Consider the following 27,144-nt stretch of genomic DNA (forward strand, 5'->3'; position numbering starts at 1 on the left):
CCGGATGGAGTCGGAGTCGGGCTAGTAGAAGGGGAGGTGCTAAATGCGAACCTGTTATTCACTTGAGCCGTAGGGCCTCTGAGACAGCCGTGCATGCCGCAATCTTCCCGGCTGCCACTGCCCTTTCTCGCTGCGCCGCTCGACGCTTGGTGCCGCTGCTGTTGAACCGGTCTCAACTCGCTAAATTGAGTTCATGTAAACACGCAGTCGTCACGTTGGGCTGACCTTGCTAAACTCAATCTCCTGGCTCGACCCGCCGAAGTCGGGATCATGTAAACGAGGCTATAGTTGCTTGACAATAGACGGTGTGAAAATAGCTGCTGTTCCTTCAGTTTCCAGGTACGCGCTGCGGACAAACACGCGCGCACACACACACACACACACGCACACGCACACGCACACACACACACACGCGCGCGCGCGCACGCGCGCTTTTTCCAGCTTTGATTCAACCCAAATCGGGAAAAATCGGCGCAAGGCGAGTAAGATATACATTTCAGCACGTGATGGAAAATTCTGGAGGGAATAAGCAACCTCATGATGCAAACTGGATGCAAGAAAGACATAAGTCTAACATGAATAAGAGCACGCAGTTGAGGGTCCAAACGAGAGAAGGGAGGTGGTCGCCCTAGTGCCTACAGAACTATCGCTTTGTAGCCGACCCTTTTTTTTTGGCAGCGTTCATGCACACCTCCCCCCCCCCCTTTCTTCGTACAATGTTTAGTCTGAGTCCGCCTCGTGAATGGTATGCATCTGTACTGCATTTTTGTGAAACTTGGCAAAATTCTCTCTAAGTTAATCTGAATTAGTTCCAAGGTGCCGCCGCATGTACGACGAATAATTTCTTCTGAGGTGAACACATTCCGACACCCTACGGTGCTAACCCTCTCAATAGCAAATTCACGTCTCTGGCGCAATGTCGGTTCATCTCAAGGGTAAAAAGAAATTGACAATTGCCCACTTCTCTCTACTATTTTCTTTACCAACCATAGTTTATAAGGTAGGACAGGCATCTACCGAGCGTTGACTAAATTGCATAGCAGTCTTTGTTAAAGTTTTTAAATCATAGATGTAATATCATTTGATAAAAAATATATTTTTTGAGCGCTAGAGTTGGTAGGTTACACTGTACAGCAGGAGTGTTCTGAGTACTACTAATATTACTATGCGTAAACAGTGACGAAGTGATTGCACGCGCAAAAGACGAGGGCAGAAGGAAGGACACAAGAAAGGCATCATTTCAACTATAAGGTTCATTGAAAGAAAAAACAAAAATGCTAGAAATATATACATTGGACATAAGCATAAATAATTTGCTTTATATCGCACTTTTCTTATGTTTGGCGTCCGCTTTCTCTTTTCGCTTACTTAGTAATTTGCGCTGTGCAATTATGTCGACAATTATCACTAGCTCTCTCAAGTTTCCTCTGTATCGACGTTGTGCCTTTTGCGGTGGGGACTGGGCAGCATTATTTTTTCTTTTTCTTTGCTCCCACTAATATATGTCACGGCATTGAGAACAGGAAAATATGTAGTCGGGTAAAACTCAAGAACAAAACGGCACATACCCTCAAAGGAAGCCCTCCAGATAGTAACGTCAACGGTACAGCTTTCTGTGGCTACTCAGTCAAGGCTAAACAAGAGAGGGAAAGAAACGGTCCTTTGTTCCCGTGCTGGGCATCCTTATCCCGAACAAGGATCACCCCACCTCTGACGCTGTTTGGACAAAGACGGTACCCTCTTTGTCCCGGCTCTCCAAATTTGTCCCTTCACCCTTTTGGAACCATAGACTGCAGAAAGGAAGCCCCACTCGCTTTGGCTTTGGCAAGGGACAGGCAGAGGAAGCAGCATGCGAAACCACTCCAGCCGGCACCTCCCCCCACGCACGAGGGGGACTAGCAGCCGGGTTTGCCATGGTTTGTTTGTAATCCTCTGAAGGCAGGCACAGCAACAAAAGAAAAGCCTTCATGCAGCGCGGGTCAAGAAAGGACCGGACACATATCTCAACATCTCAACCAAAACCAGTCTCAGGTCGCTCGGGGGCAAGGCGGGTAGACACTCTCTCAGTGATGGATCAGTGTCGTAGCCTGGTGGCAGAAACTGAACTACTCGCAAGATGGCGGCAGTGGGACCGCCACCTTAAAAGTGCAGTAGACTACCACTCAAAGTTCACGAAAAATGCGTCTCATTTTCCCCATGTGCGCTCCACAGTTCTGGTGCCATTTTCACTGGCCATTGACATTCAGTCGCATGATGTACACCCCGCTCCTCGAGTTGATTTTGTTTGTCGTGTGAACCTGCCGTCAAAATAGGTGCAGGAAAATGCTTCCCCCGTTCATCTGCAGGTAACCTTGTCCTTTGCCAGCTGCTGTCACCCTTTCTCCACAGATGTCCTAATCTCATTTAGCCCTCGGTCGGCCACCTATTGATGCATTCATCTTCTTGTGGTTTGGTTTATTAGGGTTTAACGTCCCAAAGCAACTCGGGCTATGAGGGACGCTGTAGTGAAGGGCTGCGGCAATTTAGACCACCTGGGGTTCTTTAGCGTGCACTGACATCGCACAGCACACGGGCGTCTAGAATTTCCTCATCATCGAAATTCAGCCGCCGCGGTCGGGATCGAACCCGCGTCTTTCAGGCGAGCAGCCGAGCGCTGTAACCACTGAGCCACCACGGCAGGGTCATCATCTTTTGGAATGCACCCAGTTTTTTAGTTTGGTATTGTTTATCTCTTCTCTGTACATCTCTGCTCAGCCTAACCAGATGTGGTCTTGCTGTTGTTTAAAGGGTTAGAGGCACAAAGTTTAAACACTAGCAGTTTTAATTTCTTTACCGGCCATAAGCAGATACATTCTAGCAAGTTTCAGTCATCGGTGCTGAGCGGAACATATGATTTTAAATACTGGCCTAGGAGCCGCTTTAACCCTTCTGGGTTGGAAGATCGTCGAAATCACCTGTCAACACTCAGTGCTTGCTGACAATGTGAATAGGGACTGGTGGGATAGTTGGCTGAACCTGTTGGCATTGCACCAGTCTGTTACGCTTGGAAACCCTCTGTGGTCAGTCTATACTTACTAAAGCCGCACTAACGATGGCCAAGTGTTCAGTGGTGTAGAAGGCTTTCTAACGAGTGACGCCGACGAGACTCTGGGCAGTTGCCCAGCAAGGTCTTGGCAGATCGCTGGCAAGCAAAAACTTGTCCCCGATGAGACAACAAGCTGAGCAGCCTCACTGTGCTTTATCTCTATGTCGAGCAGCGAGAGTAATGTACCGCACTGCATGTGTTCACGAGCCGACACTGATGAGGGATAAACACCACATCCTTAAAGTGCAGCCATTGCCAGTCTCCTTCCGTGACGAGAAGGCTTAGTAAGTATGTTCGTGATGATGATTTCAGAAAGCGAATTCTTATATCCTAGCGTGTGAATCTAGCCACAAGGGAATTTTGGCAGCAGTGGCCTGAAATCAATGGTTGTTTACTTTGCAGAACGCACCTACGGTGAATGGGATGTGATGATGCTGGATGAGGTGACCCTCTTTGTCTGGCAGCGCTTTGATTTGGGAAACGCAGACTTATGATGTTTAGTACATTCAATTTCGTGTTATTGATTGCCATAGCATAAGCGGTGAGAAATGGTAGTTCATGATTGAGGACATAAATACTTAGCGTAGAAATGAAGAAAGCTAAAGGGATGTTCACCAATCTGAAAAGGGATGAAGTTTTTATGATGGGCAGTGAGGTACTGCAAGTGATAATGGAGTACATCTGAGCCAGGTCATACACAAGTATAGAGCATGTGAGAGAAATGGTTGAGAGAATAAGAATGGGGTGTTATACTATAGGACATCATGCAGAAGTTATCAACAGCACCTTGCAGTATGCTCAAAAATAAAAATTTGAACTTCTTTGCCTCTGCAAAGCTGCCAGGCAAAGTGTTTTACACTATAAAAGGCTTAAAATTCAGAACAGTGCAGTGAACCACTGAAAGAAAAATCATAGGGTTAATGGTAAGAGATGGCGAGAAAACTGCAGTGGTTGCTAAAAAATGCGAATTAAAATCTCTGCTGAAATCATGATAGACGTGGGCAGGGCATGCTTTTTTGAAACCTAACTGTCCTTTTTGGGTAGGGGAGTGGTCACCGACAGCAGGCTGTTGCCTAATTTATGAACATCTTACTTTGTTTTAGGTCCCTTAGCCTGCTATAAGCAGCATATACTCTTCATGAATTTTTAAATCTCATTAGGTGGCATTGATAGACTAGACAAAACTCTAAATCCTTCTCATCAAAGCACACACTGTCTGAAGTGAACTTTGTCGACCCCGTTAGTCGCCACTTTGATGCATGTCAAAACTAATGGGCGCCGCCGTGGTGGCTGAGTGGTTGTGGTGCTCGACTGCTGACCCCAAAGATACAGGTTCGATTCAAGCCATGATGGCCGCATTATGATAGAGATGAAATGCTAGAGGCCCAGGTAATGTGCGATGGCAGCACACTAAAAAACTTGGGGGTCAAGTTATCAAGAGTCCTTCTGTTAGGTGCCCGCATAGCCTGCGCTGCTTTCTGATGTTAAACCCCATAAAACCAAGCAAAATTAATGGCTACATTATTTCTGAAAATATGTGTAAATTTATAATGACTTTCCAAACCTTAACAATTTTTCGTGCCTGTTTCCTTTCGAATTTCCCTCTTTTGTTCTTGCCCAAGCTGAGTAGCAGGTCAATGTTTTTAAATTCCGGCATAATCTTGCTCTTTATTTCATTACAGAACTTTCTCTTTATAGCTTTCCTAGTTGTGTCTACCGTATAGTATTTTGCACAAATATTTGAATCTCTGAGAGCTATGGCCTGGTTACTAAATTCTGTATTCAACTACTCTGACATTATTTATTGCCTTATCTATGCAGAGTTCTTGTAACCTGCAGTGGTAAATATCTTTAAAGGCAAACTTCTCTGTTATGTGCATAGATTGGGCAAGCTCATGTACATGCGACGCTCATAAGCTTGTATTTGTTTCCATAACCTTCTGTATGAGGCACTGATTTACTGGAATACTCTGCAGATCTTCACTGATATTACTTTTGCCTAATATATTAAGATACTGATGTAGTTAAGTTTGGCTTGAGCGAAAATTACTGAGCTGAAATGAGTTCCTGGCAGCTTGTCTTTATCATTCTGAAGACATAAAACTACGCAGTTGGCAGGACACAGAAAAGATGCAGACAGGACGAGCGTAGACAACTGATTTATTGAACAAAACGACCTTCCTTCAAGAGCTACCCATGCGCAACCAAACATAACGCCAAAAGCAAAAGCACCCTATATTATCAACCCAAATTGTCAAGTTCTTTCTGATACGGGTGAATTGATGCTTCGCTAACACTTTTTTCCGCATCGTATCTAGCAGTTTGCCAGGCTTCAAAAATCTTGCGTGCCTTCCCGTCCTTCGTGCAGCCTATAATCTTCGTTTGCTTGAAAAGCGGCGTACAGATTACTTTTTTCTTCTTGTCATTCATCTTACAAGACTGGCAGTGCCTTGCTAAATGCTGCCGACCGTGCTGGCTCAAAGAGTTGTTGTGCTATTGAAGGCGTTTATTTATGCAGATCCCCGTCTGCCCTACATATACAGAACCACAGCTGAATGGGATCTCGTAGATAACTCCCTTCTTGCAGGCTACAAACTTAGGTCTGTGGTTGACTGCGCACCCTACTTTCCTTGGCAGGTTATTGTTTGTTAATCGGCATGAACGAGACAGTTTACATGCGGCGGGAAAGAACACGTTGACACCGAATTTCCCTCCCACCTTCTTCCAACCGTGCGAGGTCTTGACTGCATCTTTTCTGTGTCCTGTCTCTTCCGTAGTTTGTCTTCAGAATGCCTTACCAACTAGCCTCTCATCACGCACTTCTAGTTGTCTTTATCAAGCAAAGTATTCGTAGGTTTCTGTATTTTGTTAGCTGGCAAATATAAAGCAAGGATGGCAGGGTTTTGTAATGTCCATGGGGCATTCTTGCAAAGTCCAGTGTGCATGTAATTTCTTTTCATGCAACATAAAAAGTCTTTCCTTAGCACTCATGTTTGAGACAAAATGCTGAGCACTTCACCTCTTTAAAAATGAAGTCCATTTTGCTGCTGCTCTAAATGATAGCTGGCTGCAGCTGTCGTGGCATAGGAAATTCCGTAGCTAATATTTACACCTATTCATGATGCTTCAAGCCACTTGTATGTCATACAATCCTCTTGAAAGCACAGAATTCATCAGCTTGCCCTGGAGGTGTAGTACTAAAATGAAAGTAATACAAGCAACAGCTGATGATCTGCTAGGGCAAGAGGATTCCAAGAGTTTGAGAAGGACAGTAGAAGTCCGAGCCAGGTGGACTTGAAAAATTTGACTATTAGTGGACAGGGATCCTGCGGTTTGTGGAGGACACAGGCAAATTTGAGACTTATGGAAGAATTTTTTTACCAGCCAAAAAAAGACGCATACACAAGAGAGAACCACACAGGACAAGGACTAGTAAAAACCGTAGTCCTCTGTGATTCTCTCTTGTGTGTGCGTGTTCTTTGGCTGGTAAAAAAATTCCTCCTTAAGTCTTCAATTTGCCGGTGTCCTCCACGGACTGCAGGATGCCTGTTTGCTAGTAGTCAAATTTCACTACTCCACCTGGATTGGACTCCCACTTCCCTTCTCAAGCTCTTGGAATCCTGTTGCCCTAGCAGATCATCAGCTGTCGGTTGTATTACTTTCGCTTCAGTGAAATTTGACAAGTAGCGGACAGGGATCCTAGAATTTGTGGTGTACACAAGCAAACTGGAGACTTATAGAATTTTTTTACCAGCCAAGGAAGACGCATACACAAGAGAGAACCACACAGGACTAGGGCTTTTACCTGCCCTTGTCTTGTGTGGTTCGGTCTTGTGTATTTGTCTTTGGCTGGTAAAAAATTCATTAGCATGCCATACCATCAGGCCCACCATTCAGCCTTGTTTATGGAAGAGGCCGCAGTCTTCTTTAAGTGCACTGTAAAGAGCTTGGGATGCAATGTATACGGCTCTTTGTTTTTCGGGAGAACCTGGTTTCTCCGAATTGTTGCACCCCGAAAAGATTCTTAAAAATCAGCTCAACTTCTGCGTGCAAATGTGCCTGAAAGGAAGTGTACTTCGCTGGTGCACAAAGGTCATGAACGGTTGGAGAGTAGTGGATGTCTCGTATTTCCTCTGAGGTATATTTCAAACAAATGCTGGTTATTTTAATTCCTGTGTAATGCTTTTTGTTGTTCGTCGAGTTAAGTATATTTTTAGATTTGGAACTACATGTGCTGACTGGCATTTCATTGCAATAATTATGCCCATAATTAGTCAGCCTTGTTTGAAGGTATGGGTACGCATTCTGTATGGGTGCTTTGCAGTCAGAATTGTGGATGAATCTTCTGTGAGTTTTCTTCAATGGAACGAAGGCAACTGGAGTGGCTGTTCATGTGTGACTCAGCCAATACTTCTCCTACAGGACCGGCAAGCTTCTGAGTATCTATGGCTCAATTATCGGAGCTGCAATTGCCCTCCGAGGCTGTCTGTGTTGACCTGTGCAAGGCTAGCGGCTCGGAGCTAACAAGCATTTGACACCATAGAACTATACACAGTCGTTCAGGGGCCGTGAGGGAATAATTGTTAATGACGTATTGGTAAATGATGTTTGCTGTACAAAGCTAGTGTGAAATGAGACTAATTGTGCTTGCTGAAAATGCTGTTTTTTTAGCCTTTGGAACAAAGCAATGCTTATCAAATATGTTACCTCTCACTGATTCCTCAATTTTTTTTTCAGTTGCAAGAGACCAAGAGTTGCGTGGAAGTCGAGCAAGCCACCAAGTTGCGCGCGATTTGGGCCAGATACCATGAGCAGGCTGCGAATATTTCAAATCACCAGTGGTTACATTGACTCAATAAAGCAAGCTTTCACTGTAAGCACAGTGTTTTTGGCACTGCATTGCTTTGGGATGCATGCAATGAGCTGACTGCTAGCTCTGCAGCTACCCATGTGTATGCAGCAAAATTCCTTCAAGAACAATAATGGGGTACAGCAAACAAGACACAAGATGGACAAAAGGACAGACTACAGGACAACAAGGACCACAACAAGACAGACAAGAGATACAACATGCCAAAAACATGACAGACATCACAACAGACATGACAATGCGTCAGCACGCCGTCTGTTAATCTGTTAAAAAAAGAAATGATGTTCCTGAGGCGCGGCGTTGCTGCTGCGCATGTGTGAGTTCAGCTGTTTTGAGATGTCATATATTCATTGTTTTTCGAATAAACGGGAGTTGAAGACTAGCGTCTGTCCTGTGTATTTCTGTCCTTGTCCCGTGTGTTCACTAAGCGCTAGCAAATATGAATAACAACAGACTACATACAGCACGACAGGACAGACTACAGCACAGCAGGACATATTACAGCACAACAGGACAGAATACAGCACAACAGGACAGCAGACTACAGCACAAGAAGACAGACAACAGATAAGACATGCCCAAAACATGACAGACAACACAACAGAAATTTTCTGTTGTAATCCTGTTGTGTTTTTTAACTGGGAACACATGGCCAGAATTGGCGGAGTTGGTGAGAAACTTTCAAATGGAGAGTCTTAGCTTCACGAGGACAAGATCAGCCATTTTGACTAAAGTTGGATTGAAACCGGATAGCGGTCCCACGCAAAAAGTGGAGGTCGACAGGGAAGTCAGACAAAATCTGACCCCCCCCCCTTCCCCCCTGCCAAAAAACGTGCACCCAGAATATAACCTGAGGTGGTATATAATGGCGCGGAGGGAGGTGGTGGTGGTTTTACGGTGGCAACGGTCGTCAGCGGCCGGGGCAATTCCTTGAGAGCTGCCACAGGGCAGGTCTCACCCTTAGCGGCCAGAATGCTAGGCCAGACAAAGTTGGATAGGAAAATTCCAATAATTTGTACTCCGGCGCACGGTGCCGCCCCCGGCAATAAGACGGCTCTCGAGCTGGCTCGAGATCTACCGCGGTGCCGCTACAAGGTCCCTCGATGACCGAGGGAGCGGAGAGCACATGCTAAAATATAGAGAGATCACGCAGCATTATAGGTTGGAGCGTAAACTGCTACCACCTCCAGACCCGAAATTAGACAACAGACAAGAAGCCACGTGGAGGCGACTGCAAACGTATACGCATCCCACCCGGTTATGGCTAGCCACTCGTTGCCAGATGCCAAGAGTGATGAATGTAATCTCTGTGGCGCGAGAGGGACCCTCGACCCCATCATATGGCAATGCCCATACTCTCCCGGGGACGCACAATATCGACAGTAGAGACACCTGGTAGACCCTGCTGCGGAGCTCCTACCCTGAGCTCCAGCTCCTGCTCGTCCACCTGCCTGAAGCGGCTGCTGGGACCCGAGACCTACCAACCTGCATCTGAGGCGGCGTCATCTGCCCCCTGACCTTCGTGTCGGGGCGTGGGTAGATCAGGTTATCCATTGTAGATTGAAGTTTATTCTCTCGCTCTCTCTGTCACGTAAATTTATTTCCGCATTTAGTCCTTGTAGTCCCTTTTTGCTGTCTCCGGCAGCTGCTTTCTCTTTCCTATCCTCTCCGGTACCTGCTCTCGGTGGCATCCCGGACACCTTGCTCAAGCAGCCGCCGTGTCTCTTCCGGCCGCACTGTTCGTATCGGCCGGCACACCCAAAATGTCGTGGTCGCAGGGGAGAGAACTGGGGGCCCCCGCACGCCTCGCGTCAATCCGCGCCGCTGCCGCCAGCCGTCGTTTGTGCGTGAAGGGGAGTACCAAGTGTTGCGGTATGAACCCCGAACGAGGTGGTCCTGTATCTCCTCTGCCACTTAAAAAAGGGAGTCGCTAGGTGAAACTCAGGCTTTCAGCCTCCCGCGACGAAGGGAGGGAGAAACAGGGGGTTGTAAATCATCGTCGAGGCAACTGAGGAACAATGAAAACAATACGTCGGAAACAAAGAGCGCGGGTGGTCCCGTTGTTATTTGAGACGCAAGTGGGCTGTTTTGCAACCTGGGTAAGACGCTGATGAGTTAGAAAAAAAAAACATTCAGGAATTCTATGGTCTCGAATGAAGCAAAAGAGAAGAAAAGAAAAATTGCCTATCAATGATCCCCAAGGGGTCGTAATTAATGTGGAGCCCTCGAAAACGTAACCCTATTTTCCATTCTTCTTTCATTTCCTCCTTTACCCCTTCCCTCACAGCGCAGCACGGGTCTCCATCGAGATACGTGACGCAGTTACTGCTCCATTTCCTTTCCTCCTAACCAATGTTCAGTTTATCAAAATTGTCCATTGGCATACCATCAGTAACAGGAGATGAGTCAGACCAGTTCTAAACCTGTAAAGCTGCAAAAGCAGACGAAAACCCACACTGATGGGAGTGGGCGCGCGCCAGTACTTTCACTCTGTTGTTTAATTGTAGGTAGTGTTCTTTCAATAGCACGCTTTATTTTCCGTGCACTCAGAGCCAAAGCAGACTTCTTCCGACGTACGTCCGCAGCGCAAGTGTGAACGCCTTCGTAGCAGAAACATCGGGCACTGAAGTAGGTCACATAGCACAAGCTTAGGCCTCTGTAACTATGAGAGGAAAGGCACGAGATAAACGCGCGAAGACGAAAGTGGAACGCGTGTGAAACACTTGTAGGTCACGTACACAACGCGTGGTGAGGACAAGAATGGCGTTTCTATCCACGACGTCACTACAGCCCCGGTCTCTTAGTCACTTCGTTTATATGGGGGGGGGGGGGGGGGGGACGTACATCTTTGCGTATCGCACTAGGCACGCGCCGCGTAACACCCGTTCATTATCAACTGGCGAGGCTTGACAAAATTTGTTGACTGTTATGCCGCTTCGTCGAAAAGTATCTAACGGTCTGGTGTACCAGGCGCAGGCTACATTGCCGCATTTGCTTGCAATTAACTCAAAAGCAGTGACTAAGGGCAGTGACGTTCCCGCACTTATCACGCACTTGCATAACCCGTTCACAATGGCAGCTGCGTATCGTTGCAGATTCGATGAAAAAAAAAACCATTCCGTTAGATTTCGGTAGTCGTGAAATAATACCAAATTAAGTAATCGGGAGCAGTATTTCGCAATTCGACTCTGTTCGTACCTTAACAACTTCAAAGTAACTTAGACATAGTTACACAAAAAATTGGCTGTGGCTTAACTAATTTAAACCTGGAGTGATGCGATATCTACAGCTGGGTGAGTGTTTTTGAGGTAAGATTATTGCGGAAATGGATACTCAGTTAGTAGCCTCTCAGCACTGCCAAAACTTCTGCTTTATGACCGTAGATGAAACTTGCACACTCCAGGGCAGTTGCTCACAGAGATTGTAGCCAGTGGCAAAGAAAAAGTGAATTAATCTACAATTAACTCTTTCGTTACCACGCCACTGTGCTTCGATCACCGGTGATCGAAAAATTCGAAGCGCTACGGCAGCGCGACCGCGGCCGCTACGGACTTGCTGAGTAATTCGGTTTGTTGTTCACACATTGAACTTCAACTTCCTGTTTAGTTTATATTTTTGCCAAAAAGCGGCAATTTTTGAGACGCGCTTGAAGTTGGGTGTGCGGCGTCGGGCGCTCCGAACAAGCTGTCATCATCGGGAATGGCGCTCGCTTGAAAAAACCCCGTTCCACTCAATTCCGCTGCGTTTGCACCACATATTTTTGATGTATCGATTAGCACGGACCCTGACGATGATGCTGTATCGTCAGGTATTGTTTCGAAGCTCAAACTGGGCAACGAGAGCCCAGAACGCTCGCCTGTGCGTTCAGATTCCTCGTTCCGGTCTGTTTGTGCGAACCGAAGCTCCTCATTGTAGCCGTTACGGTGATGTGGCGCCATCTAAGTTGTTCTCCAGAGACTACAGTTTCGGTTTCTGCATAGAGAGCAATTTTCCCACGACGCGCGAATTTTTGAAACGCCCTTGAAGCGGAGGGTACGGTGCGGATGCTCCGTGCATGGCGTCGGGCGCGCAGACGGCGCGCGCTCGGAAAAACCTTTCTGCGCGCAATTCTACTGCGTTGACTGCAATTATTATCTATGCTACAAGTAGTAGAGCCTCTGGTGACGATGTTGCACTGTCGGATTTTGGTTCAGACGCTGTAACTGCGCAAACCGATCCCGGAACGTTGGCCTGATAGTTTGGCTTTCTTTTTCCTGTCCGCTTGTGCGGGCGCATCTGGTTTGTTGTTCAGACGGTTAGTTCCATTTTCGGCCTAGTTCGTAATTTCCCCGCCAGTCGTGCATTTTTGAAGTGCCCTTGGAACATAGGCTTATTGCGACATAATACGCGGTGAGGATGGCGTCGCGTCGAGGTCGGGCGCTTCGCGCGCTCGGAAGAGTCCCACTGCACGTGATTCTCCAGCCTCTGCAGCTGATTTTCAAGATCCTCCGAGCAGCAGTGACTCGGACGAAGATGTTTTAACGTCGGATTTCGATTCTGCAGCTACATCGCAGCTATACTTATCGCATACTATATATCGCAATATCACACCTATACTTGTGTTTTATATTTTTTTTTGAATTTTTGACGTAAATTAAATAAGTTTTGATTTGTATTTTTTAAACCACGCTTACCAAGCTTTCGTTTGGCGCATAACATTACACTTCCAATTTTTTTTTGTTGGACTGTAAAAATCATATAAAGGGCACTCTCAAACGAGCCTTTTCAAGAGGCATGAAGAAAAAAATTCTAGCTCGAAAACTATTCAAGTTATAATTTTCAAACTTTAATGCCATGTTTTAGAAAGAATTTGAATTGTTTTGTATATTCTAGAATTTTTTTAGTACAAGTGTTTGGAAAGTTATTGTCATATAAACACAAAACTTCTCTTCGCGCGAATTTTTGAAACGCCCTTGAAGCGGAGGGTACGGTGCGGATGCTCCGTGCATGGCGTCGGGCGCGCAGACGGCGCGCGCTCGGAAAAACCTTTCTGCGCGCAATTCTACTGCGTTGACTGCAATTATTATCTATGCTACAAGTAGTAGTAGTAGTAGTAGTAGTAGTAGTAGTAGTGTTTGGAAAGTTATTGTCATATAAACACAAAACTTCTCTTTTTTACTTTTTGTTGTGTTTACTGATTTTTTTTCACAACATTTCAAGCAGAATATGTGTTCAAATAAATTTCATTATAAAGCGCATTCTATCTGAATTATTGTTATGCATTTTATATAATTTTATCTATCACACTTTTTCTAAAAAAAAATTTTGTCTGAGACATGTGAAAAATGGTCGTTTTTCCCGTGGTAAGGAAAGAGTTAACATCCATCAGTGTTTCAATAAAATTTCCTGGGCACTACCTCAAGGTTTACTGAAATGTAGAAGGCTTTGAACTTTCATTTTTGTAGTCCTGCTGCTGCAGTTCGGTAGATGCTCATTATTCCTGCGATTATTCGGCACACTTGTTACCTGTGTGCCCTTATACATCTCCTTATGATAATGGCTTCTTACATCCACAGACATCAGCCTGTGTTGCTGAACTGAATAGCAATCTGTCCCCCACCCCAACGGTGGTTGTACTTGGTAAGATTTTTATGATTTTCTGGATGCTTTGAGCAGTAGTATAACTTTCTAAAAAGCATATTTATAAAATATGAAACCTCATCAATAACGTGAACTAGAATAACAACAGGAGAAGGGGGCTTGAACTGCCCTCTAAGTCAGACTCAATGCAGCTCGATGAGGCATGCCTAGCAAGCTAAATTTACCATGCACATGCCGCAGTCTTCTCTTAGATATGGTAGCTGGCAGCATAATCCGCTGCTTGAACCCTGCTTGTGCAGATGTAGAATTGTGGTTTGTGGGCTATAAAATTAACCTCAGAGTTATATTAGAAAATATCGCATGCATTGCCATTCATTCATCTGCTCTTGTCCATTGCTTTATAAATAGCTTGAGCATCTACCATTAGCATGCTACATATAGAGGTGCTGACAATGTTTTTTGTGAGCTGTGCTGACATGACTAGCTATGTGCAAAAAATTTGTATATGTTCATATTATAATGCTAAAAATTATTCTTCTGAGCTGTAGCATTTAAAAAAAATTGCTCCACAATTGTTAACATCTAATCTGAACTCGGTTTTTGTCACTAAAGGAGATTTCTTTTCAGGCACAAGCATCTTTGATTTTACGTGCATTGTGACGCTCGATGGAGGGAGGTGCTTTGAAGGCCTGAGCTTTCTGGCTGCCATGGAGATCCTTTTTGCTGCATGCCGCCGCGGTGGCTCAGTGGCTATGGTGCTCGGCTGCTGGCCCGAAAGACGCGGGTTCGATCCCGGCCGCGTCTTCGCCAACTGCAGCCGGCACAGCGCGCTAGCGCGCTATTGGCTGCGCAGTGCTTTGACGCACTTCCGGTGCAATTCTGTTTTCGGTTTCAAAGGCTCTCTCAGGGGTCAAGAAACATTTTTGTTTTCGGTTTCGAAGGCTCCCTTAGGGATCAAGAAACATTTTAAATATGAAATTTAAAATTAATAAAAAGACTGAGGAGGTATAAAAAAGTGCTGTCGACGGCGCGAAATACTGAGGAGGATGACAGCTGGGTTAAACAAAATGGCGCCGGCCACTCGCGATAGCCGCCGAGTTCGCCTGTGTTTGGACCCGTTAGTAAAGTTAAATAATGCGCGCCGTGGTGCCTGTCCTAGGCTGTTGTTTCAACAGTGTAGGCCCGTGATTGTGCTGCGCCGTGCGTGTGTTAGCTGTTCTTCCAACGCTGACCACCAGGCTGTCGATCGCTCACCGCCTGTGCGCCGTTTGTTCTTGTACGATCAGTGTAAACCTGTGATTGCGCAGCTCCTCACTCCTGTTCGCCGCCGTTTGGCTCTTGTATGATCAGTGTATGATTGTGCTGCGCCGTGCGTGTCTTAGCGGTTGTTCTTCCAACGCTGACCACTCTGAACCAGGCTGTCGATCGCTCACGCCTGTGCGCCGTTTGCTCTTTTTGATCAGTGTAAGCCTGCGATTGTGCTGCGCCGTGCGTGTCTTAGCTGCTGTTCTTCTAGCGCTGACCACACTCAAACAGGCTGCCGATCGCTCGCGCCTGTGTGTCGTTAGGTCAGTAGTGCCAGATAGTTTTTAGGTTGCGATTTACAAGATGCTAGCATGCTCATTGCCGATAATGGGCGCATCATTATATTGCTTATCCTGAATACGTACGACTGCGCTAGCGTTTTGGCCACGGCTGTTGTAGCGGCGTACAGTAGAGACTAATGTCACTGTAAGGTATTGCGCCCTAGGTAACATCGCGGCTAATTATGGTCATGGGTCATAGGCAGCGAGGCCCTTCGTAATACACACATACAACATACTCCAGCAAAGGGCAGAAAGCAAGGGAAACAGGTGCCCGCCCCTTCTTTGCCTATTTTTGAGTGTGTGCCTGTCGAACATCAGTAATAGCTAAAAACTTCTAACAAGCTGGACATAACAGTTCGATACAGCTGCTGCTTGTAGCAACATATATCATCCTGAGTGAACTTGCAGCAGTTTAGTCAAGAAGAGAATAATAAGCAAGAATATATATTTTGTATTTGTACTGAAGATGAATTGATGTAAATGATCATATGTACCTGTTAACCTAAATGGCAGTGTACAGAGTCGATCGCACTTGCCTAGAGCGCTCGAGGAGTTCTCCTGCAGAGCAAATTAAGTGAACTGTTGTATAGGATTTTTTTCATTTGGCAAGGAGCTTGTGTCTGTGCTGTTCACAAGTATTTTCAGCTGCCTGCGAGCGCAAGTATTATCAGGGAAAGCCAGTAGCTCCTTTAGAATTTCAGGTTATTCCTTCCGCACCACATTGTGCGATCGCTCGACAAGTGTGATCAACTCTGCACATTTGGTGCTACCGACACAAAGTAACAGACAGTGCAGTTAAATTGAATTCAATACCTTGCATGCTTGATCATGCTCCCAGCACTGAATTGGTGTGAAAGAAATGATTCACTGATAAACATATGGGTGTTAGCTTTAAAGAACTTACAGAATTTCATCATTAGCTTATGTGTTTGGGAGCCACTGTAAGAGACTGAAGGTGCACATTTCGGAATAATGAACAAATTAACCTTTCTCTCTGTTTCTGTAGTCTGTGTCTTCCAAGCGTGTGGTTGTCCAAGTGGCACAGCATATAGGACATGCTGAAGCATACATGGAATGGTACAAGCAACTAAATAGCTTCCTCATGTCAGAAAAGTGCTAGCGAGACTGACAGATGACACAGCACACGGTCTGGTTTATGTCAGCACGTCATCCATCAGTCAAAGATACAGACAATTGGATGCCGCGGTGGCTCAGCGGTTACGGTGCTCGGCTGCTGTCCCGAAAGACGCGGGTTCGATCCCGGCCGCGGCGGCTAGAATTTCTTTGGAGGAGAAATTCTAGAGGCCCGTGTACTGTGCGATGTCAGTGCACGTTAAAGAACCCCAGGTGGTCCAAATTTCCTGAGCCCTCCACTACGGCGCCTCTCATAGCCTTAGTCGCTTTGGGACGTTAAACCCCATAAACCAAACCAAACCAACCTTTTTTAGAGCGATGTTGCCACAGAGGGTCATATGCCAGCATAGAGGTTGAGGCAGATTGGCTCTCTGAAAGGAAGTGCGACACGGTTTTGATATATTTTACTGCCTTTTGAGATTCACGTGCCTCTACTATTTAGCAGACACTATAATTAATGCCTCTGCGGTGGTGCAGTGGTAAGACGCTCGACTACTGTGCCGGAGTTCCCGGGTTCGGCCCTGACCACCGGTGGCCGCGTTTCGATGGAGGCGAAATAAAGTGGCGCCTGTGTGCTCTGTGATGTCAGTGCAGGTTAAAGATCCCCAGGTGGTCGAAATTATTCCGGAGCCCTCCACTACGGCACCCCTTTCTCTTTCCTCTTTCACCCCCTCCCTTCCCTTATGGCGCGCTTCAGGTGTCCACACTGTGCCTTTCTTTTCCTGTGAACCAATTATTATTATTATTATTACATCTAAGGATTGGGCTTGTTTGTTTAAACTGTCCAGACTCTAATCAGTGGCCCTTTTAACACCATCAGAGCTATCTGATGCATGGAAAGTGCCTAGCACGCAGGAACACAACCTTATGCATGCAAAAAATTGGCAATCTGCAATGAACAGCAGCAACTGTTGCATTCAATCTAAGCAGTAAAGGAATGGGTTCAACTGAAACAGCTCAAAAGTTTCTGTCACAAGCTGCCTCACATATAGAGCGGAACTTACGGGATCTCTCCTCTCCTCCGACCAAGGTTCGACATGATGTTCGGGGCTCGTCCTTGACGCGGCCACAACGCAGCCAACCGAGAGTATAAAAAGGCATACCGCAGCACGCCCACGGCAGTGCGCTCTGGGAAGATTCAGTCTTCCGGGCCTCTCTCGCGGCCGCTCTGGGAAAGTGTCTTCTGTTTCACTGAGCTCACAATCAACTCAGCGACTTTGACGCCTCATCTTATTTATTTATTTATTATTCCTCAAAGGTCCACAAGGACATTACATGAGGGGTGGGCTGACAAAATTCTATTATTTTGGACACAGGTGATCTTCGATGGCGGATTTGAAATGAACTGGATTGGTGATGGTCGCCACCTCAGATGGAAGGCCATTCCAGTCGTTGGCTGTTCTAAGGAAGAAAGACTGCTGATATGTTACAGTACGAGATTTCTCGGGGTAGACGGTGTTAGGGTGGGAGTTACGGGATATCCGATGAGCGCGTGTGATACGGGGGGCATCATGGTTAAAGGTGTGTAAAAATCTGTGATACAAGGAAGGACGGGCGATTTTGCGACTGCAGGCTATCGTGGGAAGACTGAGCTGGGATTTTAATGCAGTAACACTGGTGTGATAAGAGTAGTCAGAACAAAGGAATCTGACGGCACGGTTCTGGACAGATTCGAGCATAGTGATAAGGTTAGCATTGAAAGGATCATACGCTGCACATGCAAATTCAAGTTTTGGACGTATAAAAGTTAAGTAAGCAAGAAGTTTTATCGAACGGGGAGCTAATGATAAGTTACGCTGTAAGTACCGGAGAACTTGATTTGCTGAATTAGTAACATGATGAATGTGATGGGACCATGTTAAATCTTTACTACTTAAGTGGATGCCAAGGTACTTGTAGGAGTCAGCTGATATGATAGGAATAGTGCTAATAATGCAAGTATTATCCAGGTGGTTGCAGCGGCGATGGAAAGAAAGAAGGGACGTTTTAGTACTATTTAGTGACATGAGCCAAGTGCGGCACCAATCTTCGATACGAACAAGATCTTCATGAAGGATGGTAGTGTCAGAATGATCATTAATTTGGCGGTAAATAACACAATCATCAGCAAATAGTCGAACATTATACCTGATGTTAGACGGTAAATCATTTGTGTAGGTTAGAAATAGAAGTGGTCCTAATACGGTGCCCTGGGGAGCGCCATACAAGACAGAAGAGAGGGATGACGAATGTGAATTAGCATGGACGAATTGATAGCGGTCAGTTAGGAAAGCTCGAATCCAATCCAGAACCGAGGGATGCAGATTTAGGCGTGAGAGCTTATGTGTTAGGCGCCTATGGGGGACTTTATCAAAAGCTTTTTCAAAATCTAGGAATATGGCATGAGAGTACCTTTTTGCCACAGACTGTCGGTTAATAGAATTTTGTTTTTGCCTTTTTTTAATTAACCTTGATCTGTCTTAGTAGTTTTTTCGCTGTATTTTCTGTGTAACTTGTGCCCTTACTATATTTGAATAATTGCCTTGTTATCTTTATAGTCTTCTTCTTATCACAGTGTTTTGTTCACTGTCGGGTTTTTCCTCTTGTCATTTACTAAGTCATCTTTTATCACTATCTTGTCGTGGCGTTTTATTTTTGTTATTGTACTCTTTTATTATGCAGTGTAATTTGGACCACTATCTGTAAATATTCAATTGTTTGTAAAAGAAAGTGACTTTTTTGAACTTATTCCTCAATCACACACTGACACACATACTTCACGGGTTGACCGGCCTAACTTTTTTTACTGTGTTCTCAAACCTCGTAGAGGGATGACAGGTAACCGTAAAGGGGATCCCACGCCTGTGTTGACCGTAAAGGCGGGGGTTTGCGACAGTTTCCAAGTGGACAGTTTCCAGTATGTTGCACATGGAAGGTTTGACGCCTGGTGCTGCCAGGTAACAAGCAGTTTCCAGTAGGTACAAGCATACCGTTGCACTGTTGCCTGGTTTCCTTGGGGCAAAGTTCTAAGAAAAAAGTAGGTCTCCCGCCACACCTCCAGCTTACAAAAACACCTAGGGCAGGCTGCCCAAGCACCATCATAGAGTCAAACCATCAAAATTAACTTGGTCTTGGCTTCACAAAATTGGCAGTAGCAATGCTCGAAAACGGCTCAAGGCTGGCGGTGCTTAGTCAAACACCATTTGACAATGCTAGCACCTTTTGAGAATTGGAAATCAGCATTAATAATACGGTAAAAGGACACACACAGAAAGGGTGCTGTCACAAACATGCATGCAAATGCCAAAAGAGGGCTGCACATAGAAACATAGCTGATTGCTGCAACAGGTTCAAATGAGCATCTTATGTTTGAGCAATAATTTTGGCATGATGCAGATGCCTTTGTGAATTTCGTCCTTTTCAGTTTCTAATGTTTTCCAAACACTTGTTTATCAAATCTCACTTAAATGTGTACTGTGTACAACCCTCTTCAGGGGGGCACTTTGTTGACCTAAAGTGCAGTGAGGCGAAAGCCTTAAGCGCGGTGTTGCTGCTTGTGTCACTGATACGTTGTTAAGATGTTAGGTTTCGCCTCTAAGAGTGAAACGCGACAGCGTCTTGCACAACGCTGCCAGGGAGTCCATAGAACACCATCGCCCGTTCGGTTTTATGCCTTGCTCGTCGGTAAATTGGTTTTTGAGGAAAGGAAATGTATCTGTCTCGCATACCTCGGTGGGCACCTGAACCTCGCCGTAACGGGAAGGGAGGAAGATGGGAGTGAACGAAGACACCGTATTCACTAGACGCGCCTTTGTTCATTCCAAACCATCGAGCTGGCATGGCGGAGTGGTTAGCATGCTTGTCTCGCACTCCGGACACTGGGGTTCGATTTCAGATTTCCTACTCGGTTTTATGTATTTATCTGACCTGATTAGAAAGGTTAATTAAGCTAATTGGGTAATAAGCAATTAACTAAACTTATTCCCACTTACTTGGAGCATCACTATACGATCTCTTGAATTGGTTGCATGGTTACTAGGCAAAGTACAATTGGCCCCGTTTGAAATTCGCGCACTGTGACATCATGACCGTTTCGACCAATTGAAAAGGGTGACATTTCTGTCGACAACTCCTACTTACAACGATGAGGCATTAAAGGCTTCCGCCTTAATAGCTAATTGCCAACTGGTCGCTTGATTTACATATATACCCTGTGGTGACTTATTTCAAGATAAATTTGAAAGCCAGCACCTGTTGTCTACATCATTGTTTTCATGCTCCTTTTGGTTTCCAACCTCCTGGCAGAAAATGGGGAAATGTTCTACATCACCAAAAAAGATGCTTGCATTGGCCTAGCATCGCTACAATTCTGTACACAAAAAATCATGTCATTGCAGGCAATCACAGGCAAAGGAATGCAGCAGACGGACGTGTATCGATGACATACGCCTTACAAGGCTTTGAAAATGCTTCAAACAAGGTGGTGCATTCGACAAAGGAAGCCCTGCTGAACAAATGCTCAATGCCAGTAATGTACCAAAGTTGGGCCAGGTACTCAATCGTAATACTATATGCAATCACGATTTATAAGTAATTCTGACCAAATCATATCAGGTAAGCACTCCACTCAAACAGCAAAAAAAAAAAAAATACCAATACCCTTGAGCGAAATACGACCTGAAAGTGAATGGCAAAGCTGATTTTTTTCTCTGTGCTCCGGGTAAGGCAACACTCAGCATGCGGTCGAAGCTCCACTGTCTGGAAGCAACTTGAAGGAGTGTGACCTCAACAGCATCTCAATCCACACCTACTGTGTGTAGTCAGAAAACAACACAGAAGACAAGAATCACTTCTACTCATTTTCCATGCTAAAAAACTTTTCCTCATGAAGTAGCAGTGTTTTTTAATCATCAGGGGTGTTTGTTAACGAGAAGAAGGAACCTTCCCAGCAGCATAAGCTGCGCACCTCATGGTGGTGGCATGTCATTATAACTATGCCATAGTTTGTTTTTTTTTCCCCCTCGGAACACAACCCAATGCGATCTCAGTTGATGTGACAGGTGGCATGTGACTACTAGTGGAGAGGAAAAACTTGCCATGCACAGAACCCACAGCATGTGCATGTTCTCAACTTCAATGTCGTCTTAAACAAGGCTGAATCAGTGGTATGACTGAAGGACACAGCACCAAGATAACATTAAAGTCGAGAAAACATGTTGTAATGAATAAGATGAGAAAAAATTGCAGCATCTAAGAGTACCTGAGAAAGAATCGAAGGGCACAGTAAAAATTCTTTGGCTCGTCCTTACTTCAGCTTCTACAGTGCCTTAAAGGTGCACTGAAGAGGAATCTGAACTCATCTTTTTGCCGCGGGAACTCAGTCTACACTTTCCAAGCATTCTTAGAAACTTATTATAGATTTATTGCCCTGTGTGGCTGATTTCCCTAATTAAATCGAATTAACGTCCAGCTCCCGCCTTTTTTTTTTTAATTCTCCCTCGTACGGTGGGCGGAGTCGACCAATGCGTGGAGTGCCTTGCAGCCAGTCCCGCGGCTGCTTGCCGCTCTGCCATGGGCGGAGTAATACGTAGTAGTCCGTAGAAGCAAATAGTCCGCACGTATTTTTATTTCTGCGGGCTTATTATGCGGCTATATTATCTGTGAATGAAACTATTTATTCACAGAAACCTAAAAAACAAAATAAAGCGAAAGCAAAGCCTCCACGGAGCTGGCTGCAAGGCACTCCACGCGTTGGTCGACTCCGCCCACCGTACGAGGGAGAATTAAAAAAAAAGGCGGGAGCCGGACTTTAATTCGATTTCATTAGGGAAATCAGCCACACAGGGCAATAAATCGAAGTTTCTAAGAATGCTAGGAACGTGTAGATCGAGTTCCCTGCGGCAAAAAGACGAGTTCAGATTCCTCTTCAGTGCACCTTTAAGAGGCAGATGTCTGTTGCCCTTGAATGACACTGGCCAACAGCTGCTTGAAGAAATAAAATAGCGCCTACATAAATGAAAACAAGAGTGACAGAGACAAGTGCTTTTCCATGTCCCCGTCTTTTCTGCATTTGTGTTGGCGCTTCCTTATTTCTTGACACGCACCAACTAGTTTGACAATATGTTCTATGTGAGCTGATTTAGGAATAAACACACTCATGCATTGCCTGAAACATAGTTCGAGTTTGAACAGTCAAAGACAAGTGTTACCAAAATAGAAAAGGACACTTGTCACGGGAATCTGTTACAAGCAGATATAATTTAACAATAATTTATTAAAAGACAGATACATTTCAACCTGTAAAAATAACACATGGGCCAAAAGATATAGCATAGAGGAGGGCCGATTCTGATACTGCAAAACAAATACCAAAATATCAGAACAAAGCAGTTCTGCACATTGCCTGCAATGAAATTTCACCATGAACGGGACTAAGCCCAGTCTAAGAGAAAAAATGCCACCACGGTTGATCACCCATTTAAAATGCTACGAAGGCTCACTTCACTACAGCTCAATGCCACTGTAGACCAGAGAACCGCAAAGGAGCTTCATGCTTGCCAGACAAGCATTTGGATAAATGGCCCTCAGCAGCAAATTATGCTCCAATCTGTCAAAGAAAGAAAGAGCTGCAGCACCACCATCAGTACTGATATTGTAACGATGAGGCATCAGGCATGTGCACAAAAAATGCCGAGGGCATTCAATCAAAGTTGACATGCTTGATAGAAAGCTGGCACTCCTCAGCAAGGTGTGATGGCCATGCGACACATTTTCCCCTACAAAGCCTTTACATGTAAAAAAAAGAAGAGAAGCTATACATAGGTTCCTGATAAGACTCTTGAAGAACAGGCGAATACGAGACCAGTGAGGAACGTAAATTCAGTAAATTTGCCAAGCATCTTTGATAATGATGACAGCATCAGTTTAAAGCATTATGATATTTGTTATACTACTTATGATCATTCTTGTTAACACCATTTCCCCTACAAGCAAAGCCTAGTACAGTAGTTTGACCAAGGCACACACAAAGTGGTAAAGCATTATGAACAATAACACACCATGGACCAGAAGCAAGTCAAGGAACAATAAGTAAACATTCACATCAGTATTTACGTTACAGTCACCTGTTTCCAGAACTGCATGAGTAAGTATGAAAAACAACACTGCCATCATATGCAGTGTCCTATTTCCCACTTGCTAAGCCAGACATTTCTTTCAAAATATTTTGCAGGTTAAGAAGAAAAGAAAAGGCTAAGATATGATGCATCGGTTGCATAAAGTGGGGCTTTATATCTTTGTCGGGTGATCTTTCACATAACGTAGTAGCATATGACTGCGTGCTAATGAATATATATGAGAGAACAGTCAAAAATGAGATCAGCGATTAAACAAGTGGCAAAGTGCATGTACACGAGCCAGAATCTGCAATGAGACCTGCAGACGGGAGGCAGTGACACTATCATGTCCCAGTCTTAAAGACAGACATTAAGTGGCTCCCTCATTTTTCATTCATCACAGTGCAGTGGGCATATAACTTCTGATGTGTCAATAAATGAGTTTTCAAGTGGCTACATAGCTTACGATTTTGTGTCCCCCGTCAGACGTCATGTCTGAAGTTATCACAGGTGTTGCAGATATGCTCTTTACCTCTAAGGTATCATTGCAACCTTTTATGTTCAGAACAGCTGAGCGATGGTCAGTCTGATCTTTGATAACCGCTCAGCACATTTGTTGCTGTTGCAACCACCGCAAGTTCAGTGAACACTTAAGTAGACCGTATAAAGTTTCCGTTGAAAGCCTTCACCTGTTTTCTTGCTTCCCTGCTACAGTCATCAAGCGTGAGAATATCTAAGCCAACTGTATTCACGAGGGTGCAGTTAAAGGTACAGAGAGAGGATCCAGAGCACATGGAACATAATTACGAGACAGGACCCAAACCAAACGCTTTTTATTCTTCTACCTCTGAGACCAACTCAGAGCCCGAGCATTCATGGCACGCGGCTCCTGTCCAGTCTTCTTTTTTCATCGCTCTCCTCGTCAAGAGAGTGCGCTGGTACAGGTCCCCTCCTTCAAGTGACGTGAATATCGACTAATGAGAAGTATGTCAGGGCACCAGTGAAATAATAAGCAGACTTCAGCCGCTCCAAGACTATAGCATCGGCTGAACCGTAAACATCTATCATGTAGGAGATGGGATGGTGATCCAGAACATGAAGCAGCCCTTGGTAGAGCGGCTGAAGAGGACGGTGGTGGAAGTCGTGACACATAAAAACTTGCAGCAGTACTGAGGTCCAACGATATATCAGATACAAGTTTGTCGAGTTGGTCTAGGGCGGGGCGGCTGGGGTCGACAGTTGCGGAACACTTCACGCAGAAGCTGTATGCAGTCAGTAAACAATAAGCATTCTTCTAATATGATGAAAGGCTATGCCCGATACGTGCTGCGACTGATCCGGTTGTCATTGAGATTTACCTGTCAGTGGGGTGGGGAGAGTGAAGGGTCAAAGAAGTCATAGGGAGGCATAAGGAGGTTCCATAAACAAGCTCATCTGCAGGGCACCAGAGGCCTTGTTTGAAGGTTCTGCACAGCTGACTGGAGCACTACAGGACAGTATGGCTAATTACATGTCACGACATTTTTAGCCGAGTATTACAACAAGAATCTTTGTTTTTTTCAGCTTCTGAAGCTTACCAGTGCTGGCTTTTTTAAGTAGAAATTTTATAGCAATACTCTCTACTAACTACTTTTCTATGCGAGTTTTGAAAATTCTACCTTCCATTGAGAACAGAATATGAGGGTCACAGCCATCAAAACAATCTGTTGTTTCAGCATGACGACATGGCCTGAGAATGACGAAAGCCTGGTAACTTTTTATGCGCAGTAAAGAAGCACTCGTTGCCAAGGTGTTTCTTAATAAAACACCAGACACCCGAACGCTGCAGTTAACGAGCGACTGAAGCCAAACTATTAACCGCCTATCACAGCAAAATGCCCAAAATTAAGACCCTGGACCATGCCGAAACAGCAATGTAAAAGCACGTTTTGCCAAAGATCACTGCTGGAAGACTGAAAGGAAACGGAGAGACACTCTAGGAAATGAATGCGCCGTAAACGTAGTTTTTCCTTCACATGTACGAGACTAGATCATGAGAAAAGAATCTTGAACAAGAGAATGTTTGCTTTAGGTGCAAGACCGACATTTTTTACCAGTCTACCAATCATCAGATGGACTCTCTGCCTCAATTTACGCACTATGCCTTGTCCATACATTTAGCAGTAATGCAATGTAAGCAGTTCAAATATATGGCACAGTTTGCTGCTACTTCAGACACGCAATATCGTGTTCAGCTATGACATTTGAATAAAGACCTGGGCGCGGACGTATGGGCAGACCGTTGCTGTGAAGCATGGGTTTTTCCTTCTTGTTCATAGCACAAGAGGACGACAGGGTAGGCAAAGTCTCTGCAAGATGCGTCTTGTTCACATAGCAAATACATCGCACCTTGGAGCTCACCAGAGAACAAGCTTGGCGTCACCGAGTCACAGGAAAGCTTCTCTTGGCTCTCTTCCATGCGGTATACTGGCAATACTGATTTCCACTTGTGGTAGGACTTCCAAGGGAAGCAGAAAAGTAGAGGCAATGCAGTCATGCATTTTCGTGTAAGAGTAGGATGGGATGCGACCCATGGACGCGACTACAGTGACTGTAACGCGACTATAGTGTACTAGATTAGGTTAGGTTAGTACACTATAAACGCGACGGAGCATAGGAGGTGATGACGATGACGATGCGTCGGTTAACTATCGTCGCAATGCTAAGTTATATAAATTTATTTATAGCTCTTTATTATCTTAAAAACTAACACAATAACAACAATCTTCAGATAATTAGGCCCATAAAATACCATTTAGAGTAATGAACGCGCACCATAAAGTAAACTAATACAGAAACGAAACCAAAACTTTAGAGCGCGGAGCCCGCGTTTTTTCTCGCCATTTAAACTGAACCTATGCGCTGTTGCCGCTATGGAGCATGTATCGGAACCTGGGCAATCTACATCTTCACCGGATGATATCTCAGTCACCGGTGCGCTAGAGTGCGTTAAACATCACGGGTCATCCACTGCTGATGTGGAGGTACTTCGCTGCAACTTGCCCGATGGAAAATCCGCAGAAATGTGGGTGCGGCAATACAGCGCAAACACGAACACCTCCTGGATTTGCGAGAAGATTCAAACCAAGTGCACAAGGTGAGCAAATTTCATGACATAGAACGCATTGCGCTCCATAGAGAGAAAGTCTGCGACCTCGTAACATATAATTAGAGGGGTCCACCGTACAAAAACTACCTATGTCTTTATCGCACATTTTGATCTTAGCAGTCCCGTTTTTCAATGTACCATCGCCCATGCAGTTCATGATGAGCATGCATTAAAAAATAAGAGGGGGGGGGGGGGGGGGGGAGAATGAGTTGATCCAAAATCTATCGGGGATTTAATAAATTATTGCCTTGGTCAAATTCTTCAGAATGTGTTTTAAACGAATTCCATAACCGATTTTTACATCATATACCGTATGGTTAATCAAGCGGATGTCAATTGTTCCCCCAGCATCACTGCTCCAATGACAAGTTGTAGGCTTCGCCACTATACACACAAGTGGCTGGTGTTGGTGCAGCAAGCGTCTGTGCATAGTCCGAGCATTATTGGCTTCATCAAATTCTTCCATTTTTAAACGAACATGCGCGATTTTTACATGGTATATCCAACACATCTGGCCATAGATATCGCGTGCTGCAGTTATGTTGCATTGTATTGTACTTTGTATGGACCCGACACTAGCCCTTGGCTATGGGCCCAAAATCTTAGTGCATATCCTATTGTTGTAAAATTATTGTTCCAAAAAAAAA

General features: G+C 45.0%; 1 protein-coding gene across 4 annotated transcripts in view; it reads right to left on the minus strand.

Annotated features, from left to right (window-relative positions):
• The window catches only part of LOC149361281 (uncharacterized), a 126,529-nt gene that overhangs the window by 38,937 nt on the left and 60,448 nt on the right, over window positions 1-27,144 (minus strand). The gene's annotated exons all lie outside the window — the stretch shown is intronic.

Source organism: Amblyomma mixtum, chromosome 2, assembly GCF_055824585.1.
Source record: "Amblyomma mixtum isolate Tamu chromosome 2, ASM5582458v1, whole genome shotgun sequence".
Taxonomy (NCBI): Eukaryota; Metazoa; Arthropoda; class Arachnida; order Ixodida; family Ixodidae; genus Amblyomma; species Amblyomma mixtum.